The following is an 18,302-nucleotide window of genomic DNA, read 5'->3' on the forward strand; positions in this document are numbered from 1 at the left end:
AATGGAAGGGGGAACTTCAAACACCAGCAAAGCTCAGGTGAGACTTTTGAATATTTCCCTGCTTCCGTTGGGGGGTCGTACTCAACATTGTCTAGGGAAGTGGAGAGATCTTACGCAAGACGCTTGGGTCTTGCAGACGATTCAGGGCTTTCAGTTGGAGTTTTACTCACGTCCTGTTCAGTCGAGCATACCGTCGACTCTCCATTTTTCCCAACTAGAGGCCAGTTTTATAGACGAAGAGATTTCTGCATTGCTGCAGAAACGCGCGATAGCGCCGAGTGTTCAAAGCCCTCGCGGTTTCTGCAGCAATATTTTTGTTATTCAGAAAAAAGGAGGAGGAAACAGACTAGTTCTAAATCTCAGGGACTTCAATCAGTTTCTGACGTACAACCATTTCAAGATGGAGGGCATCCATCTTTTAACGGATCTCCTGCAGGTCGGGGATTGGATGGTCCGGCTGGACCTGAAAGATGCTTACCTCTCTATTCCCATTTTTCCACCACATCGCAGGTTCCTGCAGTTCAGGTGGAGAGACCGTTGGTACGAGTATTTGGTTCTGCCTTTCGGGCTCTCCTCAGCTCCTTGGTGCTTCACCAAGGTGATGAAGCCGGTAGGGGCATACCTCAGAGAGAGGGGTATTCGGCTCATCATTTATCTAGACGATATTCTGATTGTAGACCAGTGCCAGCAAACGCTTTTGCGGCACCTCCAGCTGACCACGACTATTTTACAGGATCTGGGTTTTGTGATAAACTCCAAGAAGTCGGTCATGTCCCCCTCCCAGGTCATAAATTTCCTAGGGTTCACAGTGGACTCGGTGTTAGCTCAGCTGTCTCTTCCGAAGGAGAAACTGAAGGATCTGAAGAGGGAGATCAGGATGTTACTGAACAGTCAGTCTGTCTCTCTCAGGGCGCTAGCAAGAATGGTAGGGATTCTGGCGTCATCGGTCCAGGCGATTTTCCCGGGCCCATTGCATTACAGGGCCCTGCAGCAATTGAAGATCAGGCATCTTCAGAAAGGTCTTTCGTATTCAGACAGCATTCCCCTCACGCAGGAGGTGAGGACAGAATTGCAATGGTGGTTAGGACACGTAGACGCTTGGAACGGTCGAGCGATCTTCGGTTGCCTTCCAGAGGTCACAATAGAATCCGACGCCAGCCGTTGGGGCTGGGGCGCGCGTTGTGGGGACATCTCCACAGGAGGGAGGTGGTCCCCGGAAGAGCTTTCCCTTCATGTCAACTGTCTGGAACTGCTTGCGGGGTCGTTCGCTGTGAGAACATTGTCCCCGAAGCAGACATCTTGTTGTATCCTCCTGCGACTAGACAATATTTCGGCAGTGAGGTACATCAACAAGTTGGGAGGCACGAGGTCGTCCATGCTGGTGCAGATGGCCAAGGATTTTTGGCATTACTGCCTTCACAACCAGATATCGGTCATTGCGGAATATCTCCCGGGCCAGTCCAATCAGGTGGCGGACTGGAATTCGAGGTACCTCAGGGACTTCAGCGACTGGAAGTTGCTCCCGAGGATGTTCGAGTGGTTGGAGGAGATTTGGGGTCCGTTCGAGACGGATCTGTTTGCGTCGAGACTGACCTTCCAAATCCCTCGCTTCTTCAGTTGGAGACCGGATCCGTTAGCTCTGGCGACGGACGCGTTTCTCCAGAACTGGTCACAGGGGGTACATTATGCGTTCCCGCCCTTCTTATTGATCCCCAGAGCGATGTCGCAGGTGATCAAGCAGAAGGCGGAGATAGTCATGGTGACGCCTTGGTGGACGTCGCAGTCTTGGTTCCCCAAACTGATGCAGTGGAGCTGCGACCTTCCCAGACTCCTCCCGGAATCATCGATGCTATTGCTGGGCCCTCATCAAGAGAGGCATCCGATGATCACGGAGGGCCGACTGCGGCTGATGGCATGGAGGCTTTCAGGCAGCAGTGGCAAGTGCCAGGCATTTCGAGTAGGGCTGCAGAATTCATCAAGCAGGCTTGGGCTCCTTCCACGAGGAAGCGATACTCCTCGGCCTGGAAAGGTTGGGTGGATTGGTGCGTGGAACGACATCTGGATCCCATGGGGGCCGGATTACCCCATGTGCTGAATTTCCTGACGGATAAGGCTTCGCACGGTTTGGCCTATCGGTCGGTCAACAACTTCAGACCTGCCATCTCAGCGGGCCATGTTCAGTTGGATGGTAGACCCATTGGTATGCACCCCGTCGTGTGCAAACTTTTGAAGGGTATCAGAGTGGAGAATCCCCCAAAACCGAAGTATTCCGGTTTGTGGGATGTCACTAAGGTTTTGGACTTGTTTGACAAATGGCCAGTGAATTCGCTCCTTTCTAGGAAACAGTTGTCGGCCAAGCTAGCCATGATACTTTGTCTGTCGGCTTGTAGGAGGTCTTCGGACGTGAGAGCGTTGGATATAACAGGTAGAGTATTTACTCCGGAAGGAGTTTCTTTTCAAATTGTCAGACGTACTAAGACGCTGTCTACGCAGGTTTCTTATAATGCATTTCAGGAGAATGAAAAGTTATGTGTTGTACAATGTTTAAAGACTTATGAGGAATGTACAGCGGCTGTTAGGCCTCAGGGCTGTTCGCAGCTCCTGATAGCCCTACAAAAGCCATTTAAAGCGGTGGCGGCTGCCACCATTGCCAGGTGGCTTCGCTATGTTATGAATGAAGCAGGCATTGATATCACTATGTTTGGTGCGCATTCTATCAGGGGCGCCATGGCGTCTAAGTCGTTCATGTTGGGTTCCAGCATTCATGATATTATGCAATGTGCAGATTGGTCGTCTGAATCGACCTTCAAAACGTTCTATTATAAGCCGGTGGGGGATATTGCCTCTGTTGTTTTCAATAAGCGTTGAACGAGCATAATCAGAAGCCTCCGGTCCTGACATAGAATCACAAATTTGCTGGCATTCGCGACAAGAATTTGCAATTCTATTAAGGACACAGAGGTGAGGATTATCCCACCCGGCATTGTATATGTATTTATAAATGCTTGCCCACCCGGATGATTGCGGTGGTTACGGTCTCATATCCTTTCTTTCAGGTTCTGATAAAAAGAGCGACTGAGACTCAGAGAATGCCAGGATATTTCGCCTGAAGGTTGTTCTTCCCGTTGGAAGAGTTATGGAGTTTCCAAGTTTTTGTTGGAGCTGTTCGCCGAAAGAAAGAGGAAGATGGCGGCAGGCTGAGGCCTCTTATGGACTAAGGGGGCGTGTCTATGTGTGAGACATGATGGGATATGTAGTTTATTGTTATATTTTGAATGAAAAGCAAGCATTTTCATTGGCTGCTGTGAGCTTCTAGTAAAGATTGAGAAGCATAATCCTCGCCTCCGTGTCCTTAATAGAATTGCAAATTCTTGTCGCGAATGCTAGCAAATTTGTGATTCAGCCCGGGAGAAGGTGTCACAGCCAGCATTGAAGATCGGGCCGCATGCGTGCACTGACACGTGCAGGCCTCACGAGACGCACGCAGGGATCCTGGCCGGGTCCTAGCGTGCACCTTGCTCCCTCAAGTCGGAAGCGGTAGTGGAGAAATAAATCAAAACAGAAAGAACGGGCTAAAACAGTGCAATACGTGCTGGGAACAATCTAAATATGTAATTGAAAGCACGTGCACGGCACTGTGCTATGGGCATATAATAAGTACATACAAATTAACATTCAATGATTAGCATCAAAATCCAATATAAACACATAAAAATCAATTAAACACGAGTCGCATAGGAACAAAAGAATAAGGCACTTATCTTGACTGCGGAGCAGCAAAGAAGGAGGAAGCCAAGATGGTGCCTCATTATTCTGAGGAATGTAGTGTGTTACTATTGGTTGTTAGAGGAGGCGTGGTTCAAAGCTTCATGGGAAATTACGTTTTTTATTAATGTTACTGTGCTCTCATTGGCTGCTGTGAGTCAGTAAAGAAATTGAGAAAGCCTAATCTGAAGCTTCTGGTCCTGCTATAGAATTGGGTCTGTTGGCATGTATGTAGTGTGTGTACATGGGTGGCTGGTGGTCTGTGTGCATGGGTACCATTAGGCCTGGTGGTCTGCAGTGGGGGCTGCGTTGAACAAATGTTGTGTGGCCGAGCGGGGGAACAAAAGAAAAAAAATAAGATTACGTCTCTGTTGGACGCTGCCTCTGTGCTGTTCTGCTCCTGTCGACTTCCGGCAGTGTACAGGATCTCAGACACCAATTCAGACGCTGCCCTCATGGTGGTGATAAATTAGCATGAGAGAAGTGCCGGGATTGGTCTGAGCGGCCTGGTGTGGTTTCAGACAGGGCCTGGGAGCCTGTGTCTGTTCTCCACCTGGCTGTGTAACACAGCTCAGGTTGGAGAAATGCTAAGTACTCATGGTGGTTTGGCTGTTCAAACTGACATGTGCACATATGGAGCCCACCACTACTCCCCCTGCTGCTATCCCTCAGGATAGCACAGCACTGCCCTAGACTGGCTCAGTGCTGAAAAATAAAATGATAACAACATTGTTTTATTATCATTTTATTTTTCCTGTTTACACGGCTGAGAGAGCAGTGGGGCGAAGCTCCTCCGCCTTAACGGAGGAGCCGCTACTGGTGGTCTGTGTGCCCTGAGTCTGTAGGTCTGTGTGAGTGCGTGCCTGTATGTATGAAGGTTTGTGTGTATCAATCAAAAAATAGAGGGGGAACTAGGAGCTAGTTGCGGTCCAGTACCCGTGCTCCACGTAGTAGTATAGATCCAAGAAGTGTGTTACTGTTTCTATAGAGACACAAATAATGTCCAAGGAGAAAAGATAGATAAGGAAAGAGGAGACTCTAGGTTCTGCTCTCACAAACAGAGACACTCACAGGTTTTGTTTCTTGTTGCCCTCACACATCCCTGGGGATGCCATGCTTCATCATTGAGTGTTGCTCCTCGTAGGGCCGGTGCTGGAATGCCCTACGGGTCCCGCGAAGGGTCTCTTTAGCAGAGATCTTTTCATTATGCCCTATGATGAGTGAGGGTGTGAGATTTATGTCTAGAGGGGTTGTGAAAGGTTGGTGGGAGAGTGAGTGTTTAAAACTGGCTAGGGGATGCTTTAATGGATTTTACATTTGTTGGCTCCCCTGTCAGGATAAAAAAAAAAGTAGGTTATTGTTACTAATGCGGTAATAATGTACCCTAGTAACTATCAGGTCGACATGTTTCGCGCCCTACGATGGTCAAAACGATCCTTGATGCCTCATCGGGACCAAAAAAGGTTAATAGTTAATTGTGACGATCAAAGAAATATATTTAATAAATAACCCCTTTATTCGAAGTGGTAGAGCTTGTGTAATGTAAAAGGTGGCGCCAGCTCGTTGTAGCCACTCGTGTTGCGACCTATTGGTAATGTTCAGTTTGCTCCATAGGCTATTGCATGGCCACCCCACCGTCACGGGGGTTTATGACGGGTGCGCTATTTTGCAACACCTACCCTTGCATGCCTGCCGGTAGAAATGCCGCCAGGTGGAGTGTGTGGACATCTCTATGCGTCTTTTTCTTTCTGCTTTTGTGCATGCATGTGTGGTCCATTGCATGCATGTGTGATCCATTTCAATACATTATACATATAAAAATTCCCGATTTAAGAGCAAGACTCATGAATATTAAAACACAAAATGTTGTTTTACTCTTCTGTCGCTTAAAAAGTCCTCCACTATAATGGAAGTCAATGGGCGGTTAATTACTCTTGATTTTTAATCCCTCAATTTCTCCCTTAGGTTTTCATGAATGTTACCAGGTATAAATGGTGTGCATTTCTGTATGTATACACAATACAAAAGCCAGAGCTGTTGACTTAATTCGTGATAGCTTTATAATGCGTGGTGTTTACATTACTATTAAAAATAGAATAAGTAGGTAGAAAGAAAGTAAGTAGATGTTTTTCATTTTTTTTTCACAATTTTTATTAAACAGGTATTTATATACATACAGTACAGTGTCAATGTCTTATTTTCGATACAACGAGGGTAATGCTGTGTAAGTTCCAACAATCTTATTGTTACATGGGGCGCACGGTGGGGCGTGATATTGAAAATGTTATCTGGCCCCATGTGCACTGGGCGGTAAGGTCAAGTCTAGCGGTTAACTTACATCCCTCTTTCGCGGATGTTAAAGAGATAGGAAGAAAAGAAAGAAGGAAGAAGAGGCCCTAGGGGTTGGGGGGTGGGGGGTATGGGGGGTGTTGCAGATCTGTCAGAAGATTCTTTGCTAGTAATGGCGTGCGGTCTTTATATGGGGGTTTTAGGGTGATCAGGTGTTTGTCCAGAGCGCTCCGCATGTCCCCTCCGGAGTGGTGGCATGGCGAGTGGTACGTAGCTATATTATCTGCCCCTCATAAGAAGGTGATCCAGTTGAGCCAGCCTTTGAAGGTGGCCTTCCCGGTGTCTTTCCAATTCGTGAGGATTGTTTTCACTGCTGCAGTTAGGAGTAGGTCGATCAGGTCTCTGTCCTCTTTCGCTTTGGGGTTGGGGGCTATGGCTGTCGTAATGAGCTCTGTGATGTTACATTGCATGCGGTGGCCAGTCACTTCGGATATGAATTGTCTGATTTTGCCCCAGAAGACTCTGACTTTGGAGCAATTGAGGATCAGGTGTTCTAGGTCTCCCTTCTCTCTGTGGCAGTTCCAGCACTTGTCATTTTCTCTAATACTGGCTGCGGCTAGACGGGCTGGAGTCCAGAGCAACCTGTGGAGCAGCCAGTATTTCGTTTGAGCTAGCTGTGGGGTAACCTTATTTCTCGTTGTGGATTGCCATATTGCTGTTTTTTCCCTGTCTGTGAGTTTTCTACCCATGGCCTTTTCCAGGGGTTCTAGGGCTTTGATGTTCAGCCTTGTTGTGGTTGGGCTGAGTAGCTTATACAGGTGGGCTGTCTGGTGCCCTATCTTGTTCAGGTTTGTCATGTTCTCTAGGATGGATGGGGGAGTTCCGCTGAGATTCGCTTTTGTGATTGCCACTTTGATTTTTAGGAATTCATAGAATTCCAAGCTTGGGTGGTTGTACTGGTGTTTAAGGGTCCCAAAGGTGAGGGGATGTCCCTGATTCATTAGTTGTTGCGGGGTGGAGATCCCATGCCTATACCATTTCTTCATGTCTAGTGTCTTCTCTCTGTATTTGAACTTCGTATTGTGCCATAAGGAGATCCATTCCGTGTTTCTGATACTATGTTCTAGTTTTTTATCTACTTTGAGGAGGGCGGACTTTGTGCTCTTCAGGAAAGTGTTATTGGCTTGGGGGTGTTTGTTTGCCGTCAGTATTGCTATTGGGTTGAGGCCCTCTAGTAGTGCTCTCTCTAATGACAGCCATGCAGGCTCGTAGTCTTGACTTGGGGTTACCCAGTGGATACCTTGCCTAGCTAATCATGAGGTGAGGAATGTTTTGAAATTAGTGAGGTTCAAACCGCCAAGGTTCTTGCTGAGTCTGAGCTTCTGTAGGCTTATTCTTGTTTTTTTATCTCTCCATATGAAATTGTTGATCAGCTTATCTAGTTGTTTGTGGAACTCGTTCGTGGGTGTGAGCGGGAGCATGCTGAGCATGTAGTTGACTATGGGGGTTATCATCATCTTTACTGATTCTATTCTTCCCCACCAGCTAATAAACTTAGGAGACCAAGTATCTATGCGCCCTTTCAATTTCTTTAGGAGGGTGCTCTCGTTGTGGTCTAGGGTCGACTTCAGGTCTCTGCCGAAGTACAGGCCAAGGTATTTTAGATATTTTGTTTGCCACGTCAGTCCTGAATTCCCTAGGGTTGCTTTTGTGTTGTGGATGTTCAATGGCTTGCACTCTGACTTGTCTCTGTTGAGCTTGTACCCTGAGACTTGTGCATATTCCTCAATGGTGGTCATTAGTGCTGCTATGGATGTGTCTGGTTCCTCTGTTATGATCAGTACGTCATCTGCGTAGGCAGCCAGTTTAATCGTGGAATCTTGTATTGGGATTTCTTTTATGTGTCTGTTGGTTCTAATCATGGTTAGTAGCGGTTCTATGGCCAGAAGGAAGAGGGCTGGTGATAGTGGGCACCCTGGTCTGGTACCTCTACCTAATGTTAGGGATCAGACGTGCTACCATTAACTACCACTCTGGCCCTCGGTTCATTGTAGAGTGCCAATACCATCTTCCTGTATTTGTCTCCTAGACCAAACTTCCTCATACAATTGTCTAGGAAGGGCCAAGATACTCTGTCAAAAGCCTTCTCGGCATCCAAGGCTATCATTACTGCTGGGGTATTGCTTTTTGTTTTGTGTTCAATTAGGTGGCATAGTAGTCTAGTGTTGTCATTGGACAACCTGTTCTTTAGGTAGCCGACCTGTGAGTTGTGGATCAGGTTAGGTAGATGTGTGTTTAATTTCATCGCTAGTACCTTAGCATAGATCTTACAATCCACATTTATTAAGGAGATAGATCGGTAGTTGCATAGGTATTGTGGATCTTTGCCTTCCTTGGGTATTACTATTATGTTTGCCTCGGACATGGAGTGAGTCATGCCGCCCATTTAGCTGCAGTGTGTGAAAACCTCAACCACCTTAGGTTTTAGGAGGTGTAGAAAGTGCTTATAGAAGGCGGCCGTGTAGCCATCTGGCCCTGGCGCCTTGTTGTCTTTTAGTGAAGCGAATGCCTTCTCTATTTCCGCCCCAGTTATGTCGCTTTCTAGGGCTTCTCTCTGGTCTAGTTTGTCTAGGAGGCTAGCGCCACCATCTGGTTTGAGGTTAGTGTCTGTCATGTAGAGTTCCTCGTAAAATTTTCTGAATGCCTCGAGGATCTCTCTGTTTGCTGTCTGGGACTTGGAGTTAGTGTCTTTTATAGCGGCGATGGCGTGCTGCCTCTGTTTACTCTTAAGGTAGGAGGCTAATGCCTTCCCTGCTTTATTTGCCGAGCACAGGTTGGTAGCTTTATATTTGTTAATCCATGCCCCTGCTCTTTCACTAAGGATTCTGTTCAGTTCATACTTCTTTTTTGACAGCTCTGTCAGCATATTGCTGTCCTTTAGGTTAGCCTTGTGCCCTCTTTCTAGTTCTTTAATCTGGTTTTCAAATTCTGTTATTTTTTTGTTTCTTGCTTTATTCATTCTGGCCTTGATACTTATGATTCTACCCCTTAGCGTGGCCTTCAGTGCGTCCCACAGTACTACTCTGTTCGTATCTGGGGTGTCGTTGAATTCGAGGTACTCTGTGATAGCTCCCTCAATCTCTTTCACGTTGTCAGGGTGCTTGAGAATGTCACTATTCATTCTCCATCTACTACTGGGTTTCTCGTTATGTCTCCCACTCAGTGTCAGGCTGATGTGTGCGTGATCTGATATAGTTATCGCCGATATCTCTGTTTGATCAATCAGGTGTGTGTGGGAGGCTGACATAAGGATGTAATCTATCCTGCTATATGAGTTGTGTGGGTGGGAGTAGAAGGTGTAGTCCCTTGTGTCTGGGTGTTGTAGTCTCCACGGGTCACTAAATTGGAGTTTGGCGCATAGGTTTTTTAAGGTGCTTGTTGTCTGAGTCCTTGGGCTTGTTTTTGCTGAGTGCCTGTCGATAGTATCGTCTAGTACTTGGTTTAAATCCCCTGCGACTAATATGAGTTCGTCTTGCGGGAGGTTATCTAGTTTCATTTCCACCCCTTACCAGAAATCTTTGTCGTTCGAGTTGGGGCCATAGATATTAGCTATGTGTATCGTCTCATCTCCTCTTCTGAGGGTGGTGGTCAGTAATCTGCCATCATCATCTGAGTAAGTGTCTTGGATTGTCAGTTTAGATTTCATATTTACCAGGGTGATCACCCCCCTTTTTTTGTGTATAGCCGGTGAGCTGGCCTGATCACCTATCCACTTTGCCTTCAGTCGTAGTGCGTCGTCGGCAGAGAGTTTTGTCTCTTGAAGTATGCATATGTCGCTTTTGAGTTTTGTTAGATAGTCAATCACTTTCCTACGTTTTACTGGGTGATTGAGGCCCTTGACATTGAGTGATACAACTTTGAGGTCAGAGGATGCTTGTGTGTGCACTAATGTCGTCATCCCCGTCAGTGGCGCCTGTATTTCGGGGGTCTGTGCCTTTGTATGGCAGAACCATCTGCCTTGATTTATTTCTTCTCTGTGTTTGTATGTGGGCATGCCTGTCCAGTCTGTCCACCTGTCTCCGTGATCTCCCCTCCCTACCTAGGGTGTGGTGTGTTGCCTCAGAGAGTGAGGCTAAAGCAAAAGGAGTAAGAAAGTTAGAAAAGATAAAGAACTGTACCTGCCAAGAACCCCCCCATGCCCGTCCCCCCTCCCGCTCCTCCCCCCACCCCCCGTATTCTGTCTGTCGGACGTGCGACATCGAAGTTCCTCCCCCCCTCCTTCCTGAGATTGTATTGGTGCCTCAGTGCAGTGTTTATTTAAACAAAAAACAGGGTAAAAGGATATGAGCTATTTCGGCCATTTCAGTTCTGTTCCGCGCTGCGGTTGAAGTAGAAGTTCGAGGTATATGTTGCTTTCTGAGGTAGATCGGTTATTTAGTACATAAGGCAGTGAAATTAAAGATGGGTCCGGTGGCTTTTTTAGGTGTTTGTCCCATTGTCCCCTTCAGTGCTTCCCTTAGAGGCTCTTCTCTTCCCTGGGCTGGTGTTTAGTGCATCCATCTCCTTTGTTGGTGGTCCTTGTAGGTATTTCTTCAGTTCGTTCGGGTCATCAAAAGTTAGTGTGCGCCATCTGTCCGTGATTTTCATTTTTGTGGGGCCTGCGAAGGTGAAGAATATGTTTCCTTTACGAAGTCTGTCTTTTAGGGCTAGGAAGCCTTTCCTGATATCCACCGTGTGTTTGGAGTAGTCTTGCATTATTATAAGCTTGTTCCCATTCCATGTTAGCTTTTGGCCTTTCCTTCCCATCGCGAAGATTGCCTCGGTTTGGGTGGCTCTTAGTGGTTTGAGGATAATCGACCGCGGTCCTTGGCCTTGTCGAGGTTTGACCGCCGGCACCCTGTAGGTGTTGTCTACTTAGAAATGCCTGTTGAACTTGATGCCTGTGATTTGAGGTATCAGCTCCTCTACTAGTGCCACTCAAGACCCAGGTTTATCTTCCGCACCCTCCGGGACTCCCAAGAGTCTTATGTTGCTCCTTCTGAGGCGGTTTTCCTGCTCCGCTAGTTGTTTTTCAATGTTGGTCGATGTTTTGGAGACGACTGCCAGGCATTTGTGGGCTTGGGTGCAAGCATCTTCGATGTCGCTGATCCTTTTCTCTGCTGCCTCAATTCTGTTGTTTGTCTTGTTTTGGTCCGCTCTGATCGCTGCTAGTTCTAATTGCATGTTATCGATGGTCTGTTTTGTTGCTTTGGCTAGGTCATTACCTTCATTGATCTTTTTTAGCAGCGTCTCTAGCGTAATTTCGTTTTTGAGGTCTGTCTTGAGTTTTGCTGGAGAGTCTGGCGAGTCTTTCCTTTTTTTGGGTTCATTGCTAGTTTTCCCTTCTTGGCCTGCCATTTCTTGGACTCCTCTTCTAACAAGATAGGCGTGAAGCCGACCCTCTTTGTGCAGTTTTGTCGTTTCCGCTTTTTTTCCTGTGTGTGTTGGTGCGTCCTTATTGTGCTTCTCCAGACGGTACCTACTGGGCTCACGAATGGACCTAGTTCTGGTCTTTGCCCCCGCCAGTTCTGTCTATTGATGTACCACTGTCTCTGGGTAACGGTGTTCGGCGCGTTTCAGTCGACGTTGGTACTTATGTTGCGTTGCAGGTATAGGCACTTGGGTTGAGGATGGGTCTTGTTAGTGTGCCCAGCCGCCTTGCGTGCACCTCAGCTGCTCACTGAATCGCTACAGAGTGCTTTTCTGTGTGCCACTCCTTTGAGCACACTTTGTCTTATTGTCTGCCTGCAGTTGTCTGCAGTTGATTTGCTAACGGCCGTGTGTCGCTATATGCTGCCCCTTGCCCTCTCCTCCATTTGTTGCAGCATACGTTTTGTCTGCTGGCGTGGCTTCCCCGTTGTCAACTTCTTAATGTCTCGTTTGGGCTCGCCTGAGCGTGTGTGTGGGCTAAGATGGGCTAAGGTGCCGACTGCATTTGTTGTCCCCGCTTGAGGTCTTCGCAAGATGGCCGCCTCCTGTGGTCGCGCAATTGGTTTCGTTTTCAATCGGCCTGTTCGTTGAGTGATTTATTCAGGCTCGCTCCGTTTGCTTCACTGTGCCTGAATTAGCGCTTGCTGGATCTGTCGGAGCTTCCATCGCGCTCACTCTGACTTATGCCTCTGCTCGTTTAGCGCAACGCCGGTGCTGTTCTTTCATACCCCTGCTCCCTTGCGGCTTCGCTTCCAGTGATGTGGGTGTGGCTATGGCTCAAGACGGCGGCTCCTAGCATTGCATTGCCGTTTCACTTTCTGTTTCCTTTCCCTTCTGCCGCCGTGCGGTCTTATTCGTGGTAGTCTTACTCGGCAAACCAAGTAGAAGGGGAGGGGTTGTGTTAATCATCGTTCTGTTTTTTTGTTTTGTATTTAAATCGCATCCTGGTGCTCTCATTGGCATTTTGTCTCTGAGGTTCTTTAATTGTAAATAAAAAGTGCCAAAAATCTAAAATAGAAGAAAAAACAAATATTGGCCAGTACGGGTATCGAACCCGCGACCTTGGCGTTATTAGCACCACGCTCTAACCAACTGAGCTAACCGGCCAAGTGGCACAGTTTTTGCAAACGATCTTACGTAACTATAATTCATAAAGGTGTCTGTGGCTCTCTGAGCAATATGCGGCTAAAAAGCTTGTTGGTGACTCGTAGTACCAAGTTACATACACCACGCAACCCGAAACAGTCTGCTGGAAACGAAAAAAAGCCCTTGAAAAGTTAACAAGGTGGTTCGGACTATACCATCCACCCGCTCGCACTTGGGTGTTCAGTGCTCTGTTAGTGGCATTGTATTGAAGGCTGTTTTGTATAAATTGTCTCGGGCAGTCTAGTGTGTGTACGGGGATAAGTAGCAGTTGAAGATAAAATCACAGGGTATTCACATACCAGAAATGTTATAAGTTGCGCGCATGCGTGTACGTATTTGCGATCAGATCATTGGTCAATCACAACACATGGCACTGTATCAGTGGGGAAATGCGCGCATGCATGTTCGTGTCCAGCTGCATGCACAATTTGGGACTGTAAAACAAACACAGGGTCCAGCGAGGTTTGAAAGTCTATGTCTGTCCTTCTTGGCACAAGAGGACAGGGGCAAAACAGAACCTCGGAGCCGCCACAGCCGTGAAGTGGCTCCGTCCAATGTGAGACTCCACCAATAGACAATGCGGGCTAATAGAAAAAAAACCTCTTTGCACTCTGGGTCTTGCAGTTTCACGGTTAAGTATGGACTTAAAACGACAAGTATTCAAAATGCTGCTTACTAAAAGGCAAGACCTGCCTAAAAGCGTCACGCAACGGTTCCACCTGGCAGCTGCAATGAGGTGAGAGAGGGTGACAACGAGTCGGGCAAGGCATTTGAGCATATGAAATCAGCTCCCATAAATAACATATTTTTTCCAAAGTAAACGGCAACTTACACTGCAGCTCAGCTGTAAAGGTATTCAAGCCACCTAAAAAATATTTAATCTAATGATTAACAATCAGAAGCCTTTTCTGCAAAAGCTCATAATTGCTTTTTTGAGACGGTTATCATTTTCTGCTCAAAGGAAAGGTCTCCAAAGTTGTGTTTCACATTAGCCAACAGTGGGGCAACCAGCTTTTTATATTTTTATCAGGGAGAGACTGGCTTGTGCCGTGTTGCTCGATATCAGTGGTCTACTTGGTTGGCAATACCAAATTCTTGATTGACTGTGTCTTGAAAGCACAGTGGTAGATAAAGGCAGACATAAAATGTATTTATCTTTCTACTTGTTTCAGATGTGGAATGGTGTGTTCTAGTGTCTGTGATTGGAAATTGACTTAAGTTGAATTTATGAGGCCTCTAATGAGAGTATCTTCACGTCTGCAAATAGCCAGCATAGCCCACAGGCTATAAAAGGGAGGGAGGGAAAGGGAGGCAGACAGAGGGAGAGCGAGGGAGGGAAAGGGAGGGAGGGAGAGCGAGGGAGGGAGGGAAAGGGAGACAGAGAAAGGGAGACAGACAGAGGGAGGGGAGAGGGAGGGAGACGGAGGGAGACAGACAGAGGGAGGGAGACAGACAGAGGGAAACAAACAGAGGGAGGGAGAGGGTGACAGAGGTACACAGACAGACAGATGGAGACAGAGAGAGGGCGACAGACAGAGGGAGAATGGAGGCAGAGGGAGGAGGGAGAAAGAAGGAGGGAGGAAGGAGGGAAACAGAGGAAGGAGGGAGACAGAGGAAGGGAGACAAAGAGAGGGAGACAGAGGAAGACAAAGAGAGGGATACAGACAGAGGGAGACAAAGAGAGAGAGATGGAGGGAGTCAGACAGAGGGAGACAAAGAGAGGGGGACAGACAGAGGGAGACAAAGAGAGGGGGACAGACAGAGGGAGACAAAGAGAGGGAGAGGGAGGGAGACAGAGAAAGGGAGAGGGAGACAGAGACAGAGAAAGGGAGAAGGAGGGAGACAGAAAGGGAGAGGGAAGGAGACAGAGGGTGACAGACAGAGGGAGGGAGGATGGAGGGAGTCGGGAGACAGACCGAGGGAGATAGAGGGTGACAGACAGAGGGAGGTAGGAGGGTGACAGACAGAGGGAGGAGGGAGGGAGGAGGGTGACAGACGGGAGGAGGGTGACAGACAGAGGGAGGGAGGAGGGTGACAAACAGAGGGAGGGAGGGAGGAGGGGGGGCGACAGAGGGAAGGGGTGATAGAGGGAGGAGGGGGACACTGTGAGGAGGGCAACAGAGTGAGGGAGACGGAGAGGGAGAGGGAAGGAGAGAGGGAGACAGAGGGAGAGGGAAGGAGAGAGAGAGAGGGAGACAGAGAGGGAGAGGGAAGGAGAAAGAGAGAGAGGAGACAGAGGGAGAGGGAAGGAGAGAGAGAGAGAGGGAGACCGAGGGAGAGGGAAGGAGAAAGAGAGAGAGGGAGACAGAGAAAGAGGGAATGAGAGAGAGAGGGAGACCGAGGGAGAGGGAAGGAGAGAGAGACAGAGGGAGAGGGAAGGAGAGCGAGAGAGAGGGAGACAGAGGGAGAGGGAAGGAGAGAGAAAGAAAGAGACAGAGAGAGAGAGTGAGACAGTCTGAGTGAGAAATAGGGAGAGGGAGGGAGAGAGAGGGAGAGGGAGAGAGAGATGTGTGTATGCCGGGTCTGGTGGCTCAGTAGACGAAGGCGTCCGCTGCAGTGACCTATGTTCAACCTCATGGTCACAGTTTTTTTGGTGCTCTAGCCCCGCCCCCTCCCCCACTGACCCCGCCCCCACCGGTGCGGCCCTCGGACACAAACTACACTGTAAATTTGGCCCCCGAGAGAAAGTTTGTGAGTACCCATGCATTACACCAATACCACCACAAAACCACCAGCTCCAATGCTACCACCACCACCAATACCACCACTAATACACAATACCACCACTAATACCAATACCACTACCAATACCAATACCACCACCAATACCACCACCACCAAAACCTTCACCACCAATACCACCACCACTACCACCACCACCACCAATACCACCGCCACCAATAAGACCACTAATACCACCACCAATACCATCACCAATACCACCACCAATACCACCAATTCCAATACCACCACCACCAATACCATCACCACCAATACAATCACCAGCAAAACCACCATCAGCATTACCACCATCAGCAATACCGTCATGATTTGCAGGAAGCGCCGGCAGAACTACGGCTCCCAGAATGCCCTTTCTAAGGGAGGAGCAAAGGACATTTAGGATTGCGCAGCGCAGACGTGCGCTGTACTTTATTCCACACTGGAACTTGGTTGGAGGTACAGGAGTACCTTCGTGTTTGTGCCTGGTACTTCGAATTATAGCGTTCTAGGCTGAGACGCTATCCTGGTGTTCAAGATGTGGTTTGAATTTGTCAGCTGCCAAATTCACGTTATGGATGTTTCCTGTGGTTATTGCCAGCGGCTGCGGCGATAACAAACCCTTGTGCGTTCTCGGCTGAGACGCGGACTGCTTGTTTATAAGGGCATTTTCAAAGGCTCTATTCTTTTGGGGCATTGCTGTCCTCCGGATTTCCTTCCCTCATGTGGCAGCAAGTAAAGTGATTAGTTTTCAACAGGAGTTTGTTTTCCATCATGGATGCTATGTTTGTCGTTTTTTCCTCCTGGTGATTAAAGGAGACTGGAAGCTGCTGCCAAATACTAAGGAGGGTTTTTAGAGTTGGACTGTCTTGGGGCAAGCCTCCTGCGAGGTTCTAATTCTTTTTGTTGTTTGGAACTATTTCCCACCCGAACCTTATCGGACACAAAACAGTAAAGATTGACTGTTGGATTCTTTTTTGAAACCTTGCTTTTTCTTTTCCCCTGTTGAAGTACAAGACTTGTTGTGGTACTTTATTGGGGACATTTTCTATTATCATTTATGCTCACCCTGAGAACTGACAATTACCGGTTACTGGAGAAGAGTTGTTTTTTATCATTTAAGGGAAAGTGGAATGGTATGTATGGAACAACGTATGTTTCTTTTAATAAGATCCGGAGAGAGCATGCATGGTATATAATTGTGGTTCTGTATTTCAGATAGCGATTGTTCAGTGTAGAGAGACTCATCTACTACATGAAGTGCAGAGGAAGGGTTCACCTCCAGAAAGTTACTTTGGGTAGGTGTTCTACTAGCGAGACTTAAATGAGAGTAGTTAGATGTGAATGTTATAACGTTTGTGTTTTCTCATTTCAGTTGTCCCTTCCATTCCAGTCCCTCCCCTTTCCTATCCCACGCTTGATTACCTCGATGCTCTGTGTATGTTCTCTTTCAGTCAGAGTGTCGGGAAATCAGGAGGTGGATCCCTTTGAGCATCACCCTGATCCTGAGGAGGTGACGACCGTGACAGAATTACGTACCCACGTATTATACTCCTCCCGATCAGGGGTTGCTGAAACATGGCGACTATAGATGACGTGTTACAGGCGTTAGTATTGGTGCAACAGGAACTAGTCACTTCAAGGGCAGAGACGGAACTCTGAAAGAAAGGTTGGACAAGCATACTAGAAACCCTTTTGATGTCTCAGTTGGAGCCCCACAAATTCAGGTGACAGTACCCCCACCTATTCCTTTGGCAAGTCCAGAGAGGTATTCAGGCGATCCTCTAAAGACCCAAACCTTCCTGACGCAAATCACCCTGCATTTCTCCTGTAGGCCGGCCTCCTTTCCAACTAATTTGTCGAGAGTGGCATTTGCTATTTCTTATCTCACAGGAGACGCTGTCAATTGGGCGGTCCCTTTAGTACGTAATGACGATCCGTTGTTGGCAGATTGGGATGATTTCCGGAAGGAATTTGAGAGGGTGTTTGACAGGCGAGCAACTACTCTCAGTGCTGATCGTGAACTACTAGGGTTGCGCCAGGGAAGAAAGGATCTGGTGTCGTATATGACTACCTTTAATAGGCTAGTTGTAGAAACGGCATGGCCAGAAGAAAAGAGAATGGCGTTATACTACCAAGGTTTGAATGAGGAAATCAAAGACGTATTGGCTCAGATAGATCCCCAGCCTACTACCTGTACAGATTTGATCAATCTCACCTTAAGGCTGGATCATCGCATGTCTGAGAGAGGAGGGGAACGTAAGAGAAAAGACAGAATGGGCAGTGGGCTGGAACATGTAGGTCAATCTAGCAACAAAGACAGTGGTCCAGAACCAATGGATATCGGGGCTATTCGCCCTCCATTGTCGAAAACAGAAAGAGAGAATAGGCGCGCTCAGAGCCTCTGTATGTACTGTGGCAAGAAGGGGCACTACGTTAAGAACTGCAAGCCTAAGCCAAAAAAGAGAAACCCCTTCTATCCTAGTAAACAGGTGGCTGTTATGACCGCGCCACCGGTTCTCGAGGTGCGGTCTGACAGCAAGAGAGCCAAGAAGGATAGTCTTTCTGTCCCAGAGTGGAAGATACCGTCATTAGAGGTCGCCACAAGTACTATTTCAGAATCTCACATAGTGTTGTCTATGTTTCTAGGAAAAGGACCACAAAGACGCCCTATATCTTCAATGATTGATTCTGGGGCAACGGGAAACTAGATTGACTGTTGTTTGGTGGACCGTTTGGGACTAGTGAAGGTGCCTACCCTTCAGCCTGAAACAGTCTTAGCAGTGGACGGCATCCCCTTGAAATCAGGGCCCATTGTTGAACATACTGAAATGTTGGAATTGACTTTGCCTGGGCATCCATTAGACCATGTGGAAAGTATAGTGTTGAACATTATTGAAGCTCCTCAATATGAG

General features: G+C 47.7%; 1 non-coding gene across 1 annotated transcript; it reads right to left on the bottom strand.

The window, feature by feature from the left end:
- Positions 1–12,556: 12,556 nt before the first annotated feature.
- TRNAI-AAU (transfer RNA isoleucine (anticodon AAU)) lies at positions 12,557–12,630 on the bottom strand. Its single transcript has one exon. It is a non-coding gene; the product is annotated as a tRNA-Ile (tRNA).
- Positions 12,631–18,302: the final 5,672 nt, after the last annotated feature.

This window comes from Lissotriton vulgaris, chromosome 12 (assembly GCF_964263255.1).
Source record: "Lissotriton vulgaris chromosome 12, aLisVul1.2, whole genome shotgun sequence".
Taxonomy (NCBI): Eukaryota; Metazoa; Chordata; class Amphibia; order Caudata; family Salamandridae; genus Lissotriton; species Lissotriton vulgaris.